This window comes from Anabrus simplex, chromosome 1 (genome assembly GCF_040414725.1).
Source record: "Anabrus simplex isolate iqAnaSimp1 chromosome 1, ASM4041472v1, whole genome shotgun sequence".
NCBI lineage: Eukaryota > Metazoa > Arthropoda > Insecta > Orthoptera > Tettigoniidae > Anabrus > Anabrus simplex.
This window is the reverse complement of record NC_090265.1, coordinates 843,399,196-843,425,204: the sequence shown is the minus strand read 5'-3', so window position 1 is coordinate 843,425,204 and position 26,009 is coordinate 843,399,196. Positions and strand designations below refer to the sequence as shown.

The window sequence follows — 26,009 nt, the reverse complement described above, 5'->3', positions numbered from 1 at the left end:
ACCTTACAGGAAAAAATATATTTTTTAAATAAGAAATTATCACGTAGTTTCAAGTCACACACTTCTCGGAACTTTAAGCTACACTCAACTTTCAGCTCGTGACGAAATGTTAGGTTAAGTTTACTTCAAGGTTCCCGCTCACGTTCTTGTTCTTGTGAAGTAACGTGTGAAACATGGCCACAAAAATGTTCATATCTATTGGGTAAAGTCGAATTCGATGCAATTCAGCAATATTATCTCCACAATGCTTGACGTTTTATGACTAATTTGTGAGAAGTGCCCACTGATTGAGGTTCGACTTGAAATACTTTAAATACTTCACTTCGAGACAAACTGCCTTTAAATTATTAACATCGCTCATTTCATGCTTACTTGCGTGCCATCTACAGAACGTGTATATAACTATTTACACGGTGTGAATGACCTCCAGCGCCATCTAGAAAAAGAGACAAACTACCTGCAGCTAGCAACAGATTGGAACCAAAAGTCCTATTAGGCCCGGTTTCATCAACACATGTTAGTACTTAACAAGGTGTTAAATCATTTTAACATACGATTTAAGAAAATTTGCGTTTCATCAACAAATGTTAACATTAACAAATGTTAAACTGCGTATTAAAGTTAACATCAGCCATTTCCAATGTTAAATGGCTAACATTAGCATTTAGCAACCTGTTCCAAAATGGCTGCTGTGAATCTCGCTTTCGAGGCGGAATTGCTCTATTTAGATCTTTTACAAAACAGTCCTGATCGAAGAAGAGTTCAGCGACGTAATGACTTTGAAAATTTGACGGATCCGAAATTTCTTCATAGATACAGGTTATCGAAAACAGTCGTTGCTAAGGTTGTTGACGAAATTCAAGTGAGGTTAGAATATCCTACGAAGGGAAACCTACCTCTTTCTCCAATGTTGCAGGTACTGATAATATTACGAGTTTTTGCTACTGGTTATTTTCACATAATGGCCAGAGACAATGCTGGAATTTCTAAAGCCACTGTTAATAGAGTTGTTTGTCGTGTGTCTGCAGCCATAGCATCCATGAGGAGGTATATAACATTCCCTTCAGTAGAAGAGCGTCAGTAAATTATCCGCGACTTCTATGAATTAAGCCGTTTTCCTGGTGTTTGTTCTACATGCAATAGATTGCACACATGTAAGAATCCAATCACCTGGAGGCAATTGGGCCGAAATATATCGTAATCGAAAGGGATATTTCTCTGTTAATGTTAATGTTCAGGCGATTAGTGAGCCTAACCTCCAAATCAGGGATATACTTGCTAGGTAGTCTGGTTCTGCACACGACAATACAATATTTAATAACTCCCATATCGGAGCACAGTTTGAAGTGGGACAATTAACGAATTGATTTTGTTAGGTGACAGCGGATACCCGCTAAAAAAAAGTATCTGTTTACCCCATTGAAAACCTCGCGGACTTTTCCCGCGCCTCGTCCTTTTCTTTTATCGTCAAGCCATCTGTGCGCTTGCACTCAATAACTTATATATGTATTTACTAACTAATTCAAGTAACAACTCTTCTTCGAAGGAGGAAAAATTAGAATTACGATTCCGTTTCACTTCACGCGCCATATTTTACAGCTGTGCTCAAACAAAAGCGCATCGGAGCGCGCTGTAAAACAGCATGTTCGTACCACTGCCTCCTTGATTCGCACCAGTTCGCAATATTGGGAGAGTTAACAGTCGATTAGTTAACATTTCACAAGAAAAGTTTGATGAAACGCAAGAAACCTAACAAGATGTTAAATTTCTAACTCCGTATTAACTAACTACTTGTTAGTATATATTTAACATGTGTTGATGAAACCGGGCCTTAGAGTTTCACCCCCCTGGTCCAGTCCTTGAGACAAGATTTCTTTACGCGGGAAGAGGAGGCGGAAGTTAGGGCATGCGCTCTCTGTTTGGTGCAAGGACTGGACTACCACTAGACGCTCGTCTGGAACGCACCGCACATTCGCAGCCCAGCGCATCATATAAGCGCTCGTGCAGAGCAGTCCAGTTAGCGCCAAGCTCCGGCTACCAAGAGACTAGCACACCCTGAACGCTAGTCACACTGCCGCTATCTGCGATATCTACGTACCAGCCAAGACCCAGAGCTCAACCACCAGAGAGCCCCTTCACCACGGGAATAGGCCACCTGCAATACTGCCTATTTCAAATCAACAATAGCTAACTGCCACCAAGAATAGGCAGAACTTGCCACCGCCTGCTAGCCAAGTTCACAGCAGGCACAAGCAAATTTGTCCGAGCCCTCAGTGTGGTCACTGGTTCGAAGCTTGTCCCGTTGTGACACTGTAAAACTAAACCTGCTTCGACCGTGCCCACTGAGAGAGCACCTAACAGCGAGCCGGTCCTCTCTTGGAGTTTGACCGTTCCAGTGTTTATGAAACACCCAAGTCTCCCCAGCCCTATACCAGCCTGTCGGGACCACCTCGGTGGATTGAGTAGCCGAGACACCGACATTCCCGTCCCAAACATGACCATGAACTGCCACGATCCACCCAATTTCCGCGAACCACTTTAAATCCGAACCACAGCCCGTGATACCGGATATGATCCCTTCATATTTCCCATACCTTACGAACCATATTCGAGCAGAACCCCAAGAGACTGCACAACCACCGCAAAGACACATACAGACATTGAGCCTGTCATTAAACATATACAACTCTTGCAGGAGCTCAGTAACGGATGCATCATCGTCTTTTCAGCTGATAAAGCGAGTAACAACGCTATATTTGAACACCTAAAAACCCAGGACATCCGTTACAGAGTGTGTTATGGGTATGCGCCAGACGCCGAAGCAGCTACCCAAACTGAGTTGGACACAACACATACAGCAACTCAAACCAACCCTACTCCACCAACATTCACTAAATGTTCACAAACTCACTCTAACCATGCACACCAGTCAGCACAGACAGACGATACACTAACCAGTACAGACTCACCCCTCCCCCCCCCCACCAGCATCCGAACCCGGGACTGAAACCCTAATAGTCTCACAACCGAGTACGGAAACACTCCAGATACACTCAGACTAGGAGCAGGTGTAAAAAACCTGCCCCCAAGTCCAAGAAACCAACACAACAGAGACTCGAACCCGCACACCCTCCCACACATCACTCATCACACAGTTTCAATTGCCTTCGACTGAACCCCTCTGCAGCCTCGTGCTCAGAGGCTCAGCGGTGTAACAGATGCGGCGGTCCTCATCGTCACACAGAGTGAACTGTACCACGCAGCCAGCCGAGGTGCGCGTACTGCCAAGGCACTCATGCCGCCTCATTTCCTGGATGCCCGTTCTTGAAGAAGACAATTCGAAACCATTACAGACGCGCCAGGCACTTACAGCCTCACCACAACACACTCCAGTCACAACCCAACCTTAATACCGCGCACCACTCGAACCCAGGACCTTTCACCAATGCACATTCCACTCAGCCCTGCCAAGATCCCTACGCCCTGATCAACCTACTCACCAAGCTACTAACAACTCCAAATCAGCCTTTATATCCCACTATGCCTACCAAGCAACTGATTCTCAACTAAAAATCCCGCCCAGCAACTGTCCCTGCCCAGTACAAAGCAAAGACCTCACTTCCTTTCAAAAGCACTGGAACACACGGAAACCGAGGCGGGAGCACTGCTTAATTATAATAATGCTGTACTTTCCAAATTAATATCTTCAGATGCTGTTAACTCACTCATATAACATCCGCAGATACTTGCACTTTTTAAATTAAAAAAGAACAAGTTGCGAACTCAAAACATGATGAAGCGTTGCAGACTTCCTAACGCAACACCAAGCTAGGCAAACTCTGCTCCAACAGGGTGAGCCACATCGTATACTAAAAACGCTGTGCTAGTCATGTCACTGAATGAGAACATTGCCTTAGCCACCTAACACACAAAAACAATACTCACACACAGACAGTTAAGCAACACCGGGAGTGGTCACCCACTGGATGGGTGACCGCAACACGTACGCACACACATTCCTACTGTAACAGGATATTACCAATATACCGAGAATCTAACACACAACAGATAAATCACTTATATTAACTAAACACACAACTGAAAACTATCACAAAAGGCCGACAGAGGAGTCTCGATGGAGACGCCGGTATCGGCACAACACAAACATCTATCTCTTTGAGATAGGTGTAACGTACTGAGTCCTAGGGATTGCACGGCATTCAGGGTCACCCACAGAATATTTTTGTGATGTGGATTGCAATATGTTTGCTGCTGATGATTGGTTTTATTGAGTCATCGGTCGTCAATAATTTGATTGTTACGATAATTATTATCATCATCGGCAAAATATTTATGACTTACTAACAAACCGTCAACTTGAAAGATAGACACGTAGGACTGAAAAGCGTAGGATGGGGACAATTTCCACACTGTGGTGGGGACCTTTTCTAATGTCGATAACGGCAGCGTTCTATTATTATTATTATTATTATTATTATATTAGTATTATTACTTTTATTACTGTGCAGCCTGGAAGTAGCCACCAGGGATTTGTTGATAGCTATGAAACATTATTCCCGCGACGTCCTTGTAGGAAAACGTGAAATAATATTGTGCGAAATAATGACAATATTACTGGCAGAGAATTTATTGCAAAGATACATGTGTAGGGCGTTCAGAAACATACATGATGTGCTGTAGTATCACTTATTGTTCTTGTACAACTCGTTGGCTGAATGGTCAGAGTACTAGCCTGCGGAACAGAGGGTCCCGGGTTCGATTCCCGTTCGTACCTTAATTAAGGCCACAGCCGCTTCCTTCCACTTCCTAGGCCTTTCCTATCCCATCGTCGCCGTAAGACCTATCTGTCAGTGCGACGTAAAGCAAATAGCAAAAAAAAGTACTGCTTACATCCCACCGCTATTCTTCGACCTTCGTTCAACTTCTAAAGACTACACTCTGTTTTGTTCCTTTGCACAGTCCTGTGTTGCAATGATAACCGGCAAAACGGAGGGTGTATTTTGTTCATTGTTTAGCTAGAACAGAACGACGTTCTGTCTGATGATTTGCTTCGTGTACATACATCACATTCCGGACGCCTAATCTTAATGCCCTACATTATATCTGCCAAAAGTATGATATAAGTATAAACTATTCACGTGTCCCCTCGGACGATTGTAGACAGTGAAAAAATGAAATGGCGTATGGCTTTTAGTGCCGAGAGATCCCAGGAGGGGTTCGGCTCGCCAGGTGCAGGTCTTTTGATTTGACTCCCGTTGGCGACCTGCGCATCGTGATGAGGATGAAATGATGATTAAGCAACACATACACCCAGCCCCCGTGCTAGGGAAATTAACCAATAATGGTTAAAATTCCCGACCCTGCCGGGAATCGAACCCGTGACCCTGTGACCAAAGGCCAACACACTAACCATTTAGCCATGGAGCAGGACACTGTGACAGTGATTTTAAATAATAATGTTATGAGTTTTACGTCCAACTACGTACATTTTTATGGTTTTCGGAGATGCCGAGGTGCCGGAATTTAGTCACCCAGCAGTTCTTTCATGTGACAGCAATTCTACCGACACGAGGCTGACGTATCTGAGCACCTTCAAATATCATCGGACTAAACCAGTATCGAACCTGCCAATTTGGGCTCAGGAGTCCAGATAACTATGCTATCATTATTAGAATAGATGGCATATTCAGTGGAGTGGGTGAGAGACGCCGTGAACGGATATTTTCATACTTTATTATGCGTATGTAGTTGTAGTATTATCTTTCGCAAGTCATCATCAAATTCAGATTATTTATTTTGCTCACACATTAAGAATATTTATATCGTACCGGTCTATCGGCGACCACTTGTACATTATGCTCCATCCATCCAACAGCGGGCGAGAGAGCGAACGTGTGACGTCATGGTGTCATCTAAGGCTCTGTAAGTCTTTAGAGAGCCCTACTGTCATCGAGTCTTCGCAATCGAAACGAGCCCGGTCCTGGACTCGAAAGAGTCGAGTACCGCGATTCCAGGCATCACTCGCGCACATCACCAGATTTAGCATATCGTTACGACAACAAAGACAAGAAAATTGTGATGCCTGACTATTGCTGTGTCCCAATGTCCCAAAATCAAGGTCGACCGTATTCATACCATCAATTTCCCAAGCAAGATGCTTTCCGTAAAAAGTGGCTGCATGCGATTCGTAGGCAGGACCTACGAAATAAAAATATAACTCCTAATATCAAAGTCTGCTCGAAACATTTTACAGTTGAAGATTATGTCATTACTGAAACTGGTAAGTAAGCTAATTAGTACTAATTAAGAAATAATTTTATAATAAGGTAGTCCATTCTTAAAAGTTAATATGACCTATTTCAATAATTTTAGGCGAAAGACGAAGACTTAAGGAGAACGATGTACCTTCGATATTTTCATGGTGTGGCACCGGTACCTTGGAAATAACTCTGAGAGCAAGAAGATATAGAAGTAGGAAAACAGCCATAACACCGTGTGCGGTACGGTAGGCTGAATCACGCAGTGACCTATAATTTGACACTGGAGCAGCATCAATTTCAGACTTCCTGAACAGGAAATAACTCATTACTTCCAAATTTGAAATTTTTATACCGGTATTTGTCTTATGATCCGAAACAAGATCCTGAAACTCGTGCGCTACACGGAAATGAAGTTCAGTCGTACTGGATGTAGCCCCAGGCACTGCTGTCACACCAATGCCGTGCCTAATGTACGCCTATAACCGGCAAAGAAAGGAAAAAATACTGTATTAGGAATGTTTTCAAAATGCTATTTGTACTTTAAGAATTCAATCTTCACAAAAACGCTAAAAGAAGGAGTTGCTGCATTTATTCCTTACTGGTACCTTTCAATCAATTCTTGCATTTTTTCAGATACTTTTTTGCCCCTTATCTTTAATTCTGCTTCCAAATCCGCAATCGTCATTGCACCTATACCATTTCCCGTCTTGTTGAAAACATTAGCAGAATATGGTAACCATTTTAATGCATTTAAAGCAAAAGTTTCGTTTCGATGATCGCAAATGTAGGAATACCCCCCATATAAGTCCCATGTAAAACAATCGAGCAGCGGAAAGCGCATACCGGGTATTACCATTACGCTGCCTAGCGGACAAGTTTTGCGTGATGCATCCATATTGTTTCTTAACAAATGTTGGAGATGTGTTCGTGAAACAGGCACCTTTAAACGATGTGTTAAATTAATAACCATTGTTAGTTAGCATTTAAGTAAAATTTAACATAGAGTTGAAGAAACCGCGCCTTAAATTTTCAGCAACACAAGGATGAGAAACGGCTAGGAACAGGAGCAGTCAGACTTAGGTACAGTCACAGCATTTGCCTGGCGTGCAAATGAGGAAACCACAGAAAACTATTTTCAGGGCTATCAACCCCTATATCTCGAACGCAAGCTCACACCTACGCGACCCTAACTGCACGGCGAACTCACTCGGTTCCACGATTTTCAAACAACTACTTCCGCCTGCATTACTATAAAAAAAAAAAGTCTGAAAATGGACTATTTTATGGCGCACAGACTCATGTCTTATGAAAATTAAGATAGAAATGGATTAGGAATATACGTCGTGATTATTTTGAAGTCCATGCCAAAACTGCAGCGTGCATACATCATTTTGAGAATAAGTCTGAGGTTAGGGAAGCCATTTCTCTACTTTCAAACTATTCGTATTCCTCGAAAAATATTAATTTAGATAGAATGTAATTGATATTGTGTTATTCAGTCAGTGTCTATGTGCTTCAAAGTGTCGAGTGATTTAGATGTAAGTTTATTTTACAATCTATGCTTTGTCTGCGGAAATGATTTGCTGGATCTTGGAGTATAACAAAACTTGTGACAAATGGAGCACCCTGCGGAAATGATTTGCTGGATCTTGGAGTATAACAAAACTTGTGTGACAAATGGAACAATCTGTATACTGTTACACGGAAGAAATGGTGACTTGGGAAGGCTTAGCTGGGTTTCTAACCCAGGGTTTTAGACTACTAACACCTTCCGATTCATGCTGGAGTTGTGTGTTATGTTATAAAGCAGGCTACACCGAACTGAAGCTCGTCCATGTGGTTAAATATTAGTATTCAGAGTCAAGAGATTTTTCATTCGTGTTTTTTAATGGGTAAAAACCTATTATTCTTTAGTGTCTGAACGTTTCGTTACTAAGGTTACCTTCATTGTGGGAAGTGTCGCTATGCCATATGTCAACATTGTGTTAGCATTTCCAAGGCCGTTCATTGGGTAAACGATAATTCCCGGGTGTACTTGGGCTGAGTGGTTCAGACGGTTAAGGCGCTGGCCTTCTGACCCCAAGTTCAGGTCCGATCCTGTCTCAATCCGGTGGTATTTTGAAGGTGCTCAAATACATCAGCCTCGTATCGATAAAGTTACTGGCACGTAAAAGAACAACTGTAGGACTAAATTCCGGCACTTCGGTGTCTCCAAAAACCGTAAACAAGTAGTTAGCGGGACGTAAAGCCAATAACATTATTTCGGGTGTACTTCCCTTTCGTTGGGTGCTGAATTTAAGAAATTGTCCACGACTTCAAAACTAAGGCAACAAATTAAAGTTCATAGTTCTCATGAGAGCTAATACATTGGGGAATGTCGCACCTTAATTTATTTTGAAATATTCAAAATGATGCTGTACAGACTTTTGGGCTTATGCCGTGTCAAGAAAATAAGGTGAAATTCTTAACGTTTCGCAGAAGCCCGAAAGTCTATACAGCATCATGCCTATAAGTACGGGCCGTGAAAGCATTAATGGCAATATTCAAAATGTTATATCTTTTTTTAAAATATATATTACGGTCTGAGGATTGGAGTCTGTCTTGTTTAAATTGGCTCTCAACAGCTTAGGTCATCGGCCCCTAATGGTACGAAGTGCAACAAAATGATACCATAATTAAAACTTCAAAATGTATCCACTGACTGGCATCTAAAACGAATGTTATTGAAAAATGACCGTGAATTCAATTCACAATCCCTTATTTTCAGAGATGCTTGTTGTCCAAATGGGTCCAAAATCCAGGTCACCAGCCCCTCATAACAGTAATCACTGGTAAAGCAGAACCATGGTGATCCCATAGTGGTACTAACACAGGTAATGTACACTCATGGTGTTCCTCACATGGTGGTAGTAATCACAGGTAATGTAGACCCATGGTGTTCCTCGCAGAGTGGGAACAATCACTGGTAATATAGACCCATGGCGTTCCTCGCAGAGTGGGAACAATCACTGGTAATATAGACCCATGGCGTTCCTCGCAGAGTGGGAACAATCACTGGTAATATAGACCCACGGCGTTCCTCGCAGAGTGGGAACAATCACTGGTAATATAGACCCATGGCGTTCCTCGCAGAGTGGGAACAATAACTGGCGTCAGTATTCCCGTGGTGTTCCTCGCAGAGTGGGAACTAATCACGGGCCACGTATACTCATGGTGTTGCTCACATAGTGGTACTAATCACAAGCAACGAAGATGCATGGCGTTTCTCTCATAGGTAACGCAGACCCATCCTAAACACAGTGGAACAGACCGGTGGAATGCACACGATGACACTAATCACAAAGAACGCCCATACCCATAGTGTTCCTCGCATAATAATACTGCTCTGATGTAACGGGTACCAATGGTGTTCCGCACGTAATGGTATTAATCACAAGTAGTCTCATTAGTCTATGTTATTCCTTGGTCGCCCCTTTTAGTCTCTTATGATAGGCAGGGGATACCGTGGGCGTATTCTTCTTCGTCCCTCACCCACAGGGGATACAGCGCAAATTAAACTTCAACTGAATGCTGATAAAGAAAAGTGTATGCAAATTGTTTTTTTTAAATGATTGCATAGTAAATATAAAGAAGATAAAGCTTCGAACAATATTTAAAAGACACAGACAGGAAATATCAATAGTGGTGGTGATTGTTGTTTTAAGAGGCAACCATCATCTATAGAACACTAAAGCAGAAAAAAATGAAAGGGATCCGACACTTCGAAAAATGAAGGTATCGGGCAAAGAAAGGGAAAGGCCTTGAAAATGAAAGACGTCCTAGGCCTCGAATGCTGTAATACCGTCCGGGTCGAAAAAACAAGAGTTGACCAAGGAGTTCGGACAGGATATATGAAAGCGGGGTGCATGACAAGTTTAAGCAATACCAGGACTCTAAGGGCCCCGTGGTCGCCAACCCACGCTGCAAGTCGCCTCATACGACAGGCAGGGGATACTTTGGGTATTATTCTACCGCTCCCACCCCCAGGGGGTGGAAATATCAATAGCCTACGTGACATTTCTTGTATTTTGTACTAACATTATCACATTCTGAAGTTTGCTACAACCGACAGTCATGACAACACATACTTTGAAATAAATGGCATACTACAGAAAGAATATAATTACCTTAACATTACCTTAATATAAATTTCATAGAACTCACTTAACCACACGTTTCTTTTGATTTCCCTGAGTTAGATATGATAAATTGCTTATTTTCTTCCAAGTTCAGATAAATATCCATTCCAATGCAGAAATAGTACCACGCACCTATCATTTGTAAGTTATTTAAATGTTGAATAATAGCGGAGTGGCCGCGGATGTTAACGACCTACGAGTACGGAACCACGCTCTGCATTCGGGAGACGAGTGGGTTCGAACCCCACCGTGGATTGTCCTGAGAATTAATGTGGTTTCCCATTTTCACTTTCAGGCAAATGTCGGGACAGTTCCCATCTATAGGCCACATCCACCTTCTTACCCTAATCCATTCACCATCAGCCCCTCAACAGCGGTTGGTGACTGGAAAGGCATCCAATCACAAAACCATGCCGTAATTTAATCTCGCCTTACCCCCGACTGCGCATCGGAGAAATGATCGAAGGGGTAGTAGGCATACATTAGACGACCTTCAGAAGTGTTAATGTGTAGTTATATTTTATAATTAAAAATCCCGCTGCTGTATGCATAAAACATTTTTAGGAATCATTTATAACCACAATAGACAGGATTACTACGTTAAAAGGGTCATTAATAGAGTAATGGTGAAAAATACCTACGCTTACAGAAAATGCTGCGCCATCAAACCTTCGCACTGTTCCAAAACTTTACATGAAAGGCCGGGCTGATGTATAAGATGGAGATTTAGAACAGGCTTTTCAAGAAAGCAGAGTAAAATTAAAATTGAAACGTGATTCAATAAATGATATACCGTAAATGACATTCATTTCAACGATCTGGCCCATGCTTTCTCTTCCCATTGCATGGAATACCTGCTTCCATCCACCTAAGGGCCCCGCGGACGCCAACCTACGCTCCGAAGTTAAAACCTCGGCTGTCCCCTTTAATAGCCTCTTACGACAGGCAGGAGATATGTGGATGTTTTTCTACCGTCCCCACCCACAGGAAGGTAATGTGAAAATACATTACAGACGTGTAAATGACAAAACCCAACTGACAGAGTGCAATAAATCGTTACAATACAGTTACGCCAGTACACGTCTGTAAACAACTGATATTTAAAATAACAAAGTCGTTCTAATTGAAAGCTGAACAGATACATAATATTTATCTTCTCGATGGACATTTATACCATCATGGGTAACACGTGGCTGTCGAGACTTTCTGGAAAAATAAGTTGGAATATATCTTGGCTAGGCCTTGCAAATACATTTTTTTGGTGATTAGAATGTTGAAGATGTGCGTGTGTCCGTATCGTAATTTGATGTATGCCGGGCTGAGTGGCTCAGATGTCAGGAGGCCTGCGCCACAACCTCCAACTTAACTTGGCAGGTTCGATCCTGGCTCAGTGCGGTGGTAGTTGAAGGGGCTCAAATACGTCAGCCCCGTGTCGGTAGATGTACTGTCACGTAAAAGAAATCCTGCTGGACTAAATTCCGGCACCTCGGCATCTCCAAAAACCGTTAAAGTGGGACGTCAAGAAAATAACATTATTACCCTTCTGTATCCACCAGGGGATATAAAAGTTACAAGTTCGTAAAACACACAGAAAACCACCTCAGTAAACGCATAAAATATATACATATAATTTCAGCAAAGTATTTCAGTAGAACTTCCTTTTCTGAATAGCAAGCAAGAAAATAATGTCTCACTGTTGTGGAAACAGTCACGAATGCCGGCGAAACGTGTTACGTCATACTTGGTAGTATCAACATATTCTTAACAGTAATAGAACTGAAAATTAATTATAACAATTTATCGAGGTAAAACGAGCGCTATACAGTCAAATGAATCAGACCTTTCGTTTACTCCCTTCTCCGTGAAGAGACTAGCGCCATCAGCCGATTCCAATACGTCTACCTCGTCAACCATGGTTAAGTGTTCTATGCTGCGCAGCGCGTGTGGTGCGTAGCGGAATGAATAGGGCACCGCCGTCTCGATCCTCCTGAACTGCCTGCTCTATACCAAGGAACGTAGAATACACCTTTGCTCTATACGAGGCTTTTTTTGACTAGGCTGCGACAAAATTTCTCCGCCAGATGGTAGGCACAGACACACAATGTTCCAAACTTATTCTGACGACAGCCTACAAAACACTATGTAGTATGATCACTGGTCATATGTTCACTGAAGCTCGTAAATTACATCAGTAATATTAAATATCGGCAATATTACCTGTATGAGGTCGCAGTTGGTCTCTTCATACACAATTTAAAGATTTTCTTGGACGAAGGCTTGGAGTGGTACCGTACTTTGTGCTCTTGCCAACGCCATCAGTTAACAGAGGTCTTACGATAATACCACTAACAGTTTGATGTTCTTTGACCTCACACTGTAAGAGAAAAACATTCCGGAAGAGAAGACGTCGCAAGTCCTCGTATTACGCTCGTACGTTTGAAGGATTCCGACAATAGGGCACAGTAGCTTAAACGAACTCCTGCAGATACTTATTTTGCTAGTGGCTTTACGTCGCACCGACACAGAGAGCTCTTATGGCGATGATGGGATAGGAAAGGCCTAGAAGTTGTAAGGAAGCGGCCGAGGCCTTAAGGTACAGCCCCAGCATTTGCCTGGTATGAAAATGGGAAACCACGGAAAATCATCTTCAGGGCTGTCAACAGTGGGATTCGAACCTACTATCTCCCGGATGCAAGCTCACAGCCGCGCGCCCCTAACCGCACGGCGAACACGCGCGGTGCAGATACTTCACCAGAGCAACAAAACAAGCTTTTGGGTATCGAACTCCTCTGTCCTGATGAATAATCAGTTCCATTTAGCGGTCGAGATGTTGCTGACACAAATGTCACACTCCATCCTTTCTTCAACAACACAAACCAAGCACCCGCAAATTAGGATTTGATTTCCTGTTTCTAGTTTGATTGGGATATTATCGTCTAGATATTTGAGGTTGTCCAAAATGTCTAAACATGAAGACGTTTGTTCTGTGATTGTCCGTCACAATTCTTATCACAAGGAATCCACTATCCTCCACGGCTTTAATCACCTTCTGAAAAAAAAAAAAAAAAAAAAAAAAATCCGCAGCCTGTTTCCAGTCATTCGACCGACCGGGTCAGGAATGGAATGAAGCCCCCATCTAGCGGCGAGGATAGGAATTGTGCCGGTTGCCGAAGCCTGTCGCACTCCACTGGGACAATTACTGAATGACAGATGAAATGATATTCAAGAGTGTTGCTGGAATGAAATATGACAGGGAAAACCGGAGTACCCGAAGAAAAACCTGTCCTGCCTCCGCTTTTTCCAGTACAAATCTCACATGGAGTGACCGGGATTTGAAACACGGAACCCAGCGATGAGAGGCCGGCGCGCTGCCGCTTGAACCACGCAGGCACCATTATAGTTGGGGACAAAACATGACGACCTCAGTTCCTGGAAGCGAGCTGAAAGCCAGTAGTCAATCACACCCTGCACCCTGCTGAGTTAACGAGCTCTAAGTGATCCTTGTTTGTTTTTGAGAGACTGCCAAACCACTTTCTTCCTCACTCTCTGTAGTATTTACCCTTTCTTCATGTACAGTGCAGTTGCCGATTTGGCAACTCTGGCTGCAGTAGAGGTAGTAAATCCTATAAGTCGCTAATAGACACAGAACTGCCGCTAGAAAGTAGTGGTATGAGGCGAGGTCGTCATGATTTGTCCCCAACTATACCTTCTGAAGTAAGGTGTAAAGGCACAGATGCGCGAGTAATATGAGGATATCCAATTAAGTTACTTCCTTTATTAGGTCCTTGCCTAGATAAAGCCGACAGCCGCTTTTCTCTTCATTCCCTTCTAGACTGTATTTCATGGAGTCTTATCTATTCCGGCTGCGAACCACCTTGCCGAGATTGGCAAAATGGTACGCAACCGTTGAATATTTCGGGGAAAGAATCTGAAGTTTCAGCTCTACAAAAAAATATATCTTTCACAAACGGAAAGAAACAAGTACACCTTAAAATCACTTTTGAAATACCGGCATCAATAAGCATAACATGATTTCACAATTCTTGTAGAACGGAAGTGACCAGACAATATTTATGCCGACGTCGCGAACAACCGAAATTAAGCTTCAGGAGTGGAAAGAATAGTAAATGAACTCCATTGTCATAAAGCAGCAGGAATAAACTAAATTGAAGACCTGAAATGGTGAAATACAGCGGGAAGTCAAAGATGAACGTCTTCACAGAGTAATGATTAGCATGAAATGAGTAAGGTACCCTCTGATTGGACGAAAGCTGTAACTGTACCCATCTATACTCAAGGAAACGGGAAGGTTTGAAACAACTGTCAAGGTAGTTCATTGCTCCGTATACCAGGCAAGGTGTTCACTGACATTTTGGAACGGAGGTGCAATCTGTGTAGGAGAACAAGTTGGATGAAAATCAGTGCGGTTTCAAACTGCAGGGGCTGTCAGGATCAGATTTTCAGTATGTGCCAGGTAACTGAAAAGTGCTACGGGAGGAATAGACGGTTATGCTTATGTTTCGTAGATCTGGAAGGCAAATGACTGAGAACCGAGGGAAAAGATTTTCGCCATACTAAAGGCGACTATGAGATTAAGGACAGATTATTAAAAGTAGACAAAGGCATTTATGTTAATTGGGTTGCAGTGGAAATTGATGGTAAAATTTCTTGACTCAAGGTAATTACAGGGATTACACACGGCTGTAATCTTTCAGCTCTGTTGTTCCTACTTTACTATGTATGAAGCAGCGAGGAGGGATTCAGTTAGGTGGAAATGTAGTAAGCAGTTTGGCCTATGCCGACGACTTTTTGTCTTAATAGTAAATTGTGCTGCAGTATAGTATCTTCGAACTTTAAAATAGGTGCAATGAGTATGATATGAAAATTAGTTTGTTAATATATCTCCGAACTTTTTGCAGTTCAAGTCCCTGGAGTAGTAGTTTTGATAGAAATATTTGAGAAATTATTGTGTAGTACTGGTGTGGTAGAGGTATCCGTAGAAACTCTTACTAAAATATTGTTGAAATTAGGATAGGCTTAATTGCAGTTTGGAATTGTGTAGTTCTTGTGTATTACTTTCGATATTCAGTAATTAACATCAGCTTTTACCCTGTTAGGGGTTGTAGGATTAAAAAAAAATAGAGCACGACTAAGTAGTATTGTAGTGTAGTCGTATACTAATTACCTTATTGTTGTGTGCTATCCCAGACAATATATCCCTCCGTTCATTTATTTTTTTGCAAATAAGTTATTTTATTTTTTTTATTTAAAATTTTCCCCCCGTAAAGAATGGCTAAGGAGCGCGAGTGTACTTATTGTGGGTGTGGTGAGGCATTGAGGGGTATGAGGGAGGAGTGGGAAAGTTTGAGGGAGATAATTAGGATTCTCACAGAAGACGGGAAGGAAGATAGGACTCCCTCAAACAATGTACAGGTTACAGTAGGTGTACAAGAGGGAGAGGAAGGAAAGGGATGAGTTGTAGAAGACAGGTGGTCTAATGTTCTAAGGGGAAGGAGATTGCAGGCCAAGGGCTCTATTCAGGATCAGAATTCAGGACAGGTGTCTGTGCGAAATCGGTACGAGTCACTCCAGGTAGAACAACAGAGGGAAGATGAGGGACAGGGAACTGTTGCTGAGATGCGTGGAAGTAGGAGGAAGGGAAAAGGTAGGAAAGGGAAATGTAGAGTAGAGGATAGGAAAGGACAGGTGGAACAGGATCATGGGAAGGAGAAAAGGGAGGAGGAAGTAGCTTCTGCAGCTATCAGGAAAGATAGGGCTGACCAGGAGGGGAGGGGATCAAATGAGGTGGGTAGGGTTGAGGCTCTGGTCATGGGGGATTCCATCGTTAGACACGTGGGGAAAGTGTGTGGAGGAAAGGGAACCAGGGTATGATGTTATCCAGGGATTAGGTTGAGGCAGATGTTGAGGAAAGTAGAAGAGAGGGAGGAGGGGAAGGAGAAGGTGGTAGTGTTTCACGTTGGTACCAACAACGTAAGGCAAGCTGATGTAAGTACCAACATAGTTGGAGATGTGTGGGATCTGGTAAATGCAGCACGGGTGAAGTTTAAGAAAGCGGAGATTGTTATTAGTGGAATACTGTGTAGGAGGGATACTGACTGGAGGGTGATTGGGGATTTAAATGAGACTATGGAGTGGGTATGTGGGAAACTGGGAGTGAAATTTCTAGATCCTAATGGGTGGGTAGGAGAAAGGGATCTGCGCTCGGATGGCCTTCATTTAAACCGCAGTGGTACGTATAAGTTAGGAAAAGCCGGAAAAGCCATCCATCTAATTTTTGATCTGATTTTTGATATGCTCTATTGGTGGAAAAGAATCTAATTCCCTCCATGGGAACTTAGAATTTCCACTGGAGTGTGTATCGTAGAGATAGGATAGGAAAGGTGGGAGGGGGAGTTTTCATTCTGGTGAAAGAAGAATTTGTAAGCTACGAAAAAGTTAAAGACGAGACACATGAAATTCTAGGTGTAAGGCTCATTTCTAAAGATAATAGGCAACTTGATATATTTGGAGTGTACAGATCGGAAAAGGGTAGCACTAATGCGGATTCGGAATTATTTGATAGGATAGTCAACCATGTGGGAAACGACATGGAAAGAAATGTGATTGTAGCGGGAGATCTGAATTTGCCAGATGTCAATTGGGAAGAAAATGCGAACGACAGGAAGCATGACCAACAAATGGCAAATAAGTTAATATGGGAAGGACACCTGATTCAGAAAGTGATGGAACCAACCAGAGGGGAAAATATTTTGGATGTGGTGCTGATAAAACCAGATGAGCTCTATAGGGAAACTGAAGTAATAGATGGTATTAGTGATCATGAAGCTGTTTTTGTGGTAGTTAAAAATAAATGTGATAGAAAGGAAGGTCTTAAAAGTAGGACTGTTAGGCAGTACCATATGGCTGATAAAGCAGGTATGAGGCAGTTTCTAAAAAGTAACTATGATCGGTGGAAAACGGTAAATAAAAATGTAAACAGACTTTGGGATGGGTTTAAAGAAATTGTTGAGGAATGCGAAAACAGGTTTGTACCTTTAAGGGTGGTAAGGAATGGTAAAGACCCACCTTATTATAATAGAGAAATAAAGAGACTAAGGAGGTGCAGACTGGAAAGAAAGAGTTAGAAATGGCTGTGGAAGTAAGGAGAAACTGAAGGAACTTACTAGAAAATTGAATCTAGCAAAGAAGGCAGCTAAGGATAACATGATGGCAAGCATAATTGGCAGTCATACAAATTTTAGTGAAAAATGGAAGGGTATGTATCGGTATTTTAAGGCAGAAACAGGTTCCAAGAAGGACATTCCAGGAATAATTAATGAAAAAGGGGAGTGTGTATGTGAGGATCTTCAAAAGGCAGAAGTATTCAGTCAGCAGTATGTAAAGATTGTTGGTTACAATGATAATGTCGAGATAGAGGAAGAGACTAAGGCCAAAGAAGTAATAAAATTTACGTATGATAACAATGACATTTACAATAAGATACAAAAGTTGAAAACTAGAAAAGCGGCTGGAATTGATCAGATTTCTGGGGATATACTAAAGACAATGGGTTGGGATATAGTACCATATCTGAAGTACTTATTTGATTATTGTTTGGCCGAAGGAGCTATACCAGATGAATGGAGAGTTGCTATAGTAGCCCCTGTGTATAAAGGAAAGGGTGATAGACAAAGCTAAAAATTACAGGCCAGTAAGTTTGACATGCATTGTATGTAAGCTTTGGGAAGGCATTCTTTCTGATTATATTAGACATGTTTGTGAAATTAATAATTGGTTCGATAGAAGGCAATTTGGTTTTAGGCAAGGTTATTCCACTGAAGCTCAACTTGTAGGATTCCAGCAAGATATAGCAGATATCTTGGATTCTGGAGGTCAAACGGACTGTATCGCGATTGACATGCCTAAAGCATTTGATAGGGTGGATCATGGGAGACTACTGGCAAAAATGAGTGCAATTGGACTAGACAAAAGAGTGACTGAATGGGTTGCTATATTTCTAGAAAATAGATCTCAGAGTTAGAGTAGGTGAAGCTTTGTCTGACCCTGTAATAGCTGAGAGGGGAGTTCCTCAGGGCAGTGTTATCGGACCTTTATGTTTTCTTATATATATAAATGATATGAGTAAAGGAGTGGAATCGGAGGTAAGGCTTTTTGCGGATGATGTTATTCTCTATAGAGTGATAAATAAGTTACAAGATTGTGAGCAACTGCAACGTGACCTCGAAAATATTGTGAGATGGACAGCAGGCAATGGTATGTTGATAAACGGGGCTAAAAGTCAGGTTGTGATTTTCACAAATAGGAAAAGTCCTCTCAGTTTTAATTACTGCGTTGATGGGGTGAAAGTTCCTTTTGGGGATCATTGTTTGTATCTAGGTGTTAATATAAGGAAAGATCTTCACTGGGGTAATCACATAAATAGGATTGTAAATAAAGGGTACCGATCTCTGCACATGGTTATGAGGGTTTTTAGAGGTTGTAGTAAGGATGTAAAGGAGAGTGCATATAAGTCTCTGGTAAGACCCCAACTAGAGTATGGTTCCAGTGTATGGGACCCTCACCAGGATTACCTGATTCAAGAACTGGAAAAAATCCAAAGAAAAGCAGCTCGATTTGTTCTGGGTGATTTCCGACAAAAGAGTAGCGTTACAAAAATGTTGCAATGTTTGGGTTGGGAAGAATTGAGAGAAAGAAGAAGAGCTGCTCGACTAAGTGGTATGTCATAGATGTCGATTCCCATGGGGAATCTGAAATATTTGTCCTGAATGAGTAAATTTATAATACCAATATAAATGGTCCGTCATTGGACATTATAAATTTTCCAGCTAACTCATTCTTGGTTGCCAGCGTTTCGCCCTCGTGTGCTAGGGTGGGCTCATCAGTTGGTACCTAGCACATCTACCAATACGCTGGCTAGTGTATACCGTGGAGGCCACTGCGTAGGCTAACTGGAGCCACCGGCAGTGCCAATGCACTAAGAGACTTTGTCTCATTATCAAAAATTGATGCCTGCTTGGCCATCAGATGACATAGATGTTGATTCCCATGGGGAATCTGAAATATTTGTCCTGAATGAGTAAATTTATAATACCAATATAAATGGTCCGTCATTGGACATTATAAATTTTCCAGTTAGCCTACGCAGTGGCCTCCACGGTATGCACTAGCCAGCGTATTGGTAGGTGTGCTAGGTACCAACTGATGAGCCCACCCTAGCACACGAGGGCGAAACGCTGGCAACCAAGAATGAGTTAGCTGGAAAATTTATTATGTCCAATGACGGACCATTTATATTGGTATTATAAGTGGTATGTTCCGAGCTGTCAGCGGAGAGATGGCGTGGAATGACATTAGTAGACGAATAGGTTTGAATGGCGTCTATAAAAGTAGGAAAGATCACAATATGAAGATAAAGTTGGAATTCAAGAGGACAAACTGGGGCAAATATTCATTTATAGGAAGGGGAGTTAGGGATTGGAATAACTTACCAAGGGAGATGTTCAATAAATTTCCAATTTCTTTGAAATCATTTCGGAAAAGGCTAGGAAAGCAACAGATAGGGAATCTGCCACCTGGGCGACTGCCCTAAATGCAGATCAGTATTGATTGATTGATTGATTGATAGCTGCAATGAGTACAGTATGATACGAAAATTAGTTTTTCAATACTAAAGTGATGTCAGTAGGTAAGAAACCTAGGTTGGGGACCAAGTATTTAAGATGTACATTCTGCCAGGTTGGTAGTATAGCACAGAGATTGAATCAAGTGTGCAGCAAAGCTAATGAAGTGAGATCGCAGTTGGGATCAGCAGTATTCTGTAAGAAGGAAGCCAGCTCCTGGACTATACCTTTATAGTAGTTTCTTTTCAGGCCACCTTTGCTGTACAGGAGCATGACGCAAAAGCTGGGTGGACCCAGGATATCTTAAGAGGGGACCGATATGAAAGTAGCTAGAATGATCACAGGTACAAACAGGTGGGGAAAATGACAGGAGTATATTCAGAATGAAGATCAAGTTAGGATGAACTCTTATTGAAACTGTATGCATAAGTCAGCTTCCATTGTGGGGTCATGTGAGGAAAATGGAGGATAGGTTACCTAAGAGATTAATGGACTGTCATGGAGGGTAAGAGAAGCGGAGGGAGACCAAGACAAAGATGGATAGAGTGTTTCTAATGATTTAAGGATAAGAGGTATAGAACTAACAGTGTCCACAGAACTAGTTTCAAACAGAGGATTATGGCAGCATTTAATATATTTGCAGAGGCTTGGAGACTGAATGCTGAAAGGCTTAACGGTCTATAACGAAGATTTACAATATGTATAAACCAGGAAAAACTCAAGGCATAGAATGGGAGTGTGTGACCCCCCCCCCCCCCATGTGTGTAGGTAGAATGCATCCATGGTATCCCCTGTCTGTTTTGAGAGGCCCAGGGGCTCTTAACTTTGGAGCATGGGTTGGCAACCTTGGGGCACTTAGCCCAGTCCTGACATTGCTTCCAATCATGCCAAACTCCTCACTTTCACTTATTAAGTCACACTTCTCTTCGTCAGCTCTCTTTTCTATCCTAGACGGTGTTGAGCATTCGAGGCCTAGTGGGTCATCTTCATGCTCTTCTCTTTCATTGGCAGATAGTGTCAGATCCCTTCCTGTTTTCCCCTCTGATTAGTGTTAAAACAGGATGGTTGCCCAGTTGTATTTCCTCTTAAAACAATAATCACCGCCACTATGACTGTCAGGCGATGGTCTCAAAGCAGACTATAAACACAGTGCTGGTGTCTTATGCTCTTGAGTATTTCAAAAAGTAGGGATTTCAAATGTGCTCAAACAAGTACAAACTGTTTCTGCCCTGCCATGACACGATACCCCCCCCCCCCCCCCTGTTACAATCAACATTGGTACAGATATTATGTAAGTCTTGTGCAAAATTCACCTCGTACACTTTCCTTTTCACATGCCATAAGACAAAGGAACATATCTGTAGGTGTGCTGCACGACCATCCGTATGATGTCCGTTGCTTTACATCACATGCAGAAAATCTAGTAGATACTTATGAGGGAAAGAACTCAAGTGGAAAAAGATCAGTGGAAGGAAAGCATTTGTTCCATGAAATAAAGTTATATCTTAGGAAGAATATGTCACTAGGGATCCCAGGAAGCTTGCCACGCACTTATTGAAACCAACATTTCTGAATAACAATATGAAATGGGGTCTACAGATTAAGAATTTAGCCAGGATGAGATTTCAGGAACTGACCGACCACAATGTGAAGACATGTGGACTAATAATAAAGCCAGAAAAAAATTATTCATCTTTTTGTGGTGGACTTATTGGTGATGATGAAATTCTGGAATTAAAAGGACTTCCCTTTGAATGTTTCTGATTGGGAAGTCTAAAGTAGACTGCGTAATTCTCGACTGGAGTAGGGCCTTTGATCAGGCACCTCATCAACGACTTATTCAGTGGGGTCAAGTCAAACCAAACTTCAGTCACCTAGGGCCGCTTCTGCACACAATATTTAAGCTGGATCTGCCAGGTTGTGTATTGTCTACCATGGCACAGATCGCTGATGACACCATTGTTTACAGATTCACTAGCAATGAGAGAACGACTTAAACAGGTTCCAGTCAGATCTGGATAATGTGGCTCTGTGGTGCAAAATGCATAGAATGTCTATAAATGTACAGAAATTTAAATATATCCACTTAACTAGGGCAAGATCACCATTACAACACCAAATGTCACTGTGTGGTAAAAAGCAGATTTCTTGCACCCCAATAAAATTGCTCGGCATATTGTTATTGTTTTATTCCACCTGTCTCTTTTTTTCATTTGTTCATTATGTTTTTAGCACATTTTTAGCTTGTATTATGTAGATTACTTTAACCCCCATTTCTTATTTCACTGAAGATGGTTCAAACGAGACAAAACATGTTTGAATTTCATTGCTCCAGCTAAAGATGGAATTATGTTTTGTATTGAATTAAGAAGATAGGCCTACATTTCATTTTTTCCTTTGTAAAGTGAAAACCGACAATATGAAACGATTCTAATATCTTGTAAAGGTCTTGTGAATACCATGTAAATATGATAACTGTATACAAGCACACAATGTAGAACATAATTGTATATTTTAATATTGTAATTTTAAGTGAGGATGGAGGCACGTTTGTGTATGTGGGCTTATGCCCTTTCTCCATGCGTGAACTGTACCTACAATTTGTGGAAAATAAATAATAAATATTAAACTACACTTTACAGGTTTTTTCATGCCTGAATGACAAACAAACTTTATCAAAAACTGAAGACTAATAAACAGTGGAGCAACTGGTGCTTCTGGGAATGTGAAGCGTTGTGTGAGGGCCATAGCTTTGTTCCACATCATTAAGTTCTCATGGAAGACCACTTGTTTACCAGGGGTCATTGACAGTCTGCAAACCTGTGCCCTAATTTGGATGTAGCACACACACCTGGTCACTGACCTTGATTTCACCAACAAATGGACGTCCCAGTTATCTGCTATAGAAATCAACCATGAACACCACCTCAAGGCATGGGTCAGGCAAAGTTCAGGCTTATAAAGCCTAAGGAGATGGATGAATCAAAACAGAGATTTAGGGGAAATTCAATACCAAGAATGACTAGAATGGAAACTATAAGCATTTACCAGATCTCAAATGACAAAATCTGGCTGGAAATTAATACACTACACAGAGTAGTCATAATATTTGACTACAGTAATTTAATTTGGGCTTAACACTTGCAAGAACTCATTTCTTATTTATGTACCCTGTATGAACAGTTTCTGAAAAACAGTAGTGAAAGAATATCACCACCTCTACAGATGAAGCATTTAACAATGTTGAAGTAATTTTCATGTTATAGGAATGACTACACTCTTCCCTATATTTTTAATTAATGTGTGTGAATGTTGCTGCTAAATCCTATGCTACTGCCATGTTTACCCTAATGTGTGCTGTAAACCATCAGTAGAATTGGGAAAGGGCCTCAAGGGACTTGAGATTCGTAGGCGTACACATGTCTATCATATGTCAAGCCACAGAGTTCAACACTCATTCAAAATTTTCCAGAACCCAGTAAAGTAGTAGGCTATGTACTGTATAAACAAAAATGCCTAGGTTTTTTTTTCCCCCCCTTCCACGCCTTGCCTTCCAATAAATACATCCACTATATACTATCCCCTGCCCACGACAAAAGGACACAAACTCCAGAGGCTTTCAACATGGGTTCATATCACAGACCTGTACTAGAGCCTGGTACTACTTCCACTTGTGCTGGGCTCCATACTTTCATCTTTCCTATCTCTTGTCCTCTTCAAATCCTGATAGTATTAACTTAGCAAGGTTAGAGGGTCTTTTCAAGCCCTTTGTGGCCCTTCACTTTCTTTATACAATATTTTCATTCTATCAAGTGTTGAACCCCTGCTTTTTTCACTCTGATTAAAGTTAAGAAGGGATAGTTGCCAAGTTGCAATCCCCCCTTAAAACAACAATCACCATCACCAGTACTTCACAGCATGTATTTATACTGCAGAGTGAAACTGTTAGTGATTAACATCCCTATGGCCAGCAAACTTAAAATTCTGGGAAATATTTTTGCTATTATGATGGACTTTTTGACACTTAAAATATAATTTCCTTCTGCTTGCATTCTAATATAATATATAAAAAAAGTAACCTGAAAATGTCATAGATAAATTATGTTCAAGATGAGCAGGACATGCAAACCAACACTCTCTTACAAGCCTAATAAAGTTCCCACCTATACAATATAGTACAAGATTCTTCAGTTTATTTACTAATGTTTTACCTTAGAATTTTGGACATCAGCTTACGCTTGAATGAGATTTAAAACTAAAAACAAAAGGTATCATACAGCAAAACATTAAGCTAAAACTATATCGAGGCTAAAATGACAACTTCATGTCAGTTGAAAATTTCTTCCGAAGGTTGTATGATGCAGCGTTGACGTTCTTTAAGAAAACCAGATTTGTTGTTGACATTAAAATGCAGCCTTTGGTATTTGAAGATGTAAATTCCAAGTCTTGGCTTATGTTAGGCGTTACATTTTGGTGAACTCTTAATAAAGCTGGACTAGGAAAAGTTAATGTGTAGAAAAGAATATACCGGTATATCCTTGCCAGCCGGCCTTGATTACAAGGTACTAGTATCATTCCGTATTGACGGTTTTCACTTTACAAACAAAATTTAATATGTCCTATTCAATACATAAACTAGGTCCAAAGAGAACAAGAGTTGACCAGAGGTCTGATATGAAAGATGAAAGCAAGGAGACTGGTACCAGTGGAAGCAATATCAGACTGGTCACCAACCCATGCTGCCAAGCTGAGAGCCCCTAGAGGTTACCGAATTTGCCTACAGGGGTTCTTTTACGTGCTGGTAAATCTACAGACACAGGGCTGGTGTAGATAAGCACCTTCAAATAACACCAGACTGAGCCAGGATCAAAGCCTTCAACTTGGGTTCAGTGGCGATTACTAGGGATCAGAAGTTCACATATTTCCATATATTTTTCCCCACCATTGTGTGAATATGCTGGTAATTATTTATGCAAATCACTAATATCTGAACACAATATAACCACTTTTATTATGCATAAAAATGCACATGTCTCTTTAAATCCATGCATCATATTTAGAATTTTATACCTTAAAATGGCATATTAAATGGATTTCATTTTTATTATGCTTATAAATCAGAGCCGTCTACATTTTACAAGCCGGAGTCATGCAAGTTTGGCAACGTCCAGCGGAGGCGGAGGCGAAAGCGCGGGAGCTATCTGTGTATGTTGATGTGTAGTGAACTTCGTGTTGTGTTTATTTGTATTTTTCATGGATATGTTTGAGTATATGTAACAAGGTAGGTGACTGAGGGACATACGTAGAACCTATTATCGAAATACGTGAAGGCATGCCCGAATTTGGGTTATTAATAACACGTTTCATGTATTTGCAGATGCCCAGAAAATGTTGTGTTCCTATGTGTCGTAGCAACTATGACATTAAAAAGGATGGTTGTTACCTCATTTAGGTTTCCTTCTGATGAGGAATTAAAACAAAAATGGATTCGTCAAGTTAAGCGGGATAATTGGGAACCTGGGAAGGATTCAGTCGTGTGTATAAAACATTTCACAGATGATAGTTTTTCAAAAGGGAAAAAGTTTTGTGATAGTAAAGGCAATATAACTGTACAACCACCTAAACCTAATGAACTTCTTCCTAATGCATGTCCAACTATTTTCCCAAATTTGCCCAAATATTTGTCATCTAAGAATGTAAAAAGAAAAGATCCTGAAGATAGGAGACTGGAAATTAAGAGTAGGGAAAACAAGAGGAAAACAGATTTGGAGGAATCAAAGCTTCAAGATGACTTAATAGCTGACTTTAATCATTTAAGATCCCTTCTTCATACCAAAATTGACATGTCAGTATGGCAGATCAGTATCTGTAATGAATTTCTTTGTATACACAGATTAAATCTGGATGAT

At 41.3% G+C, this 26,009-nt stretch overlaps 1 protein-coding gene across 5 annotated transcripts in view; it reads right to left on the bottom strand.

Moving 5' to 3' along the window:
• Positions 1-26,009, bottom strand: part of Mlf (myeloid leukemia factor) — a 185,822-nt gene that overhangs the window by 142,817 nt on the left and 16,996 nt on the right. The window lies entirely within an intron of this gene.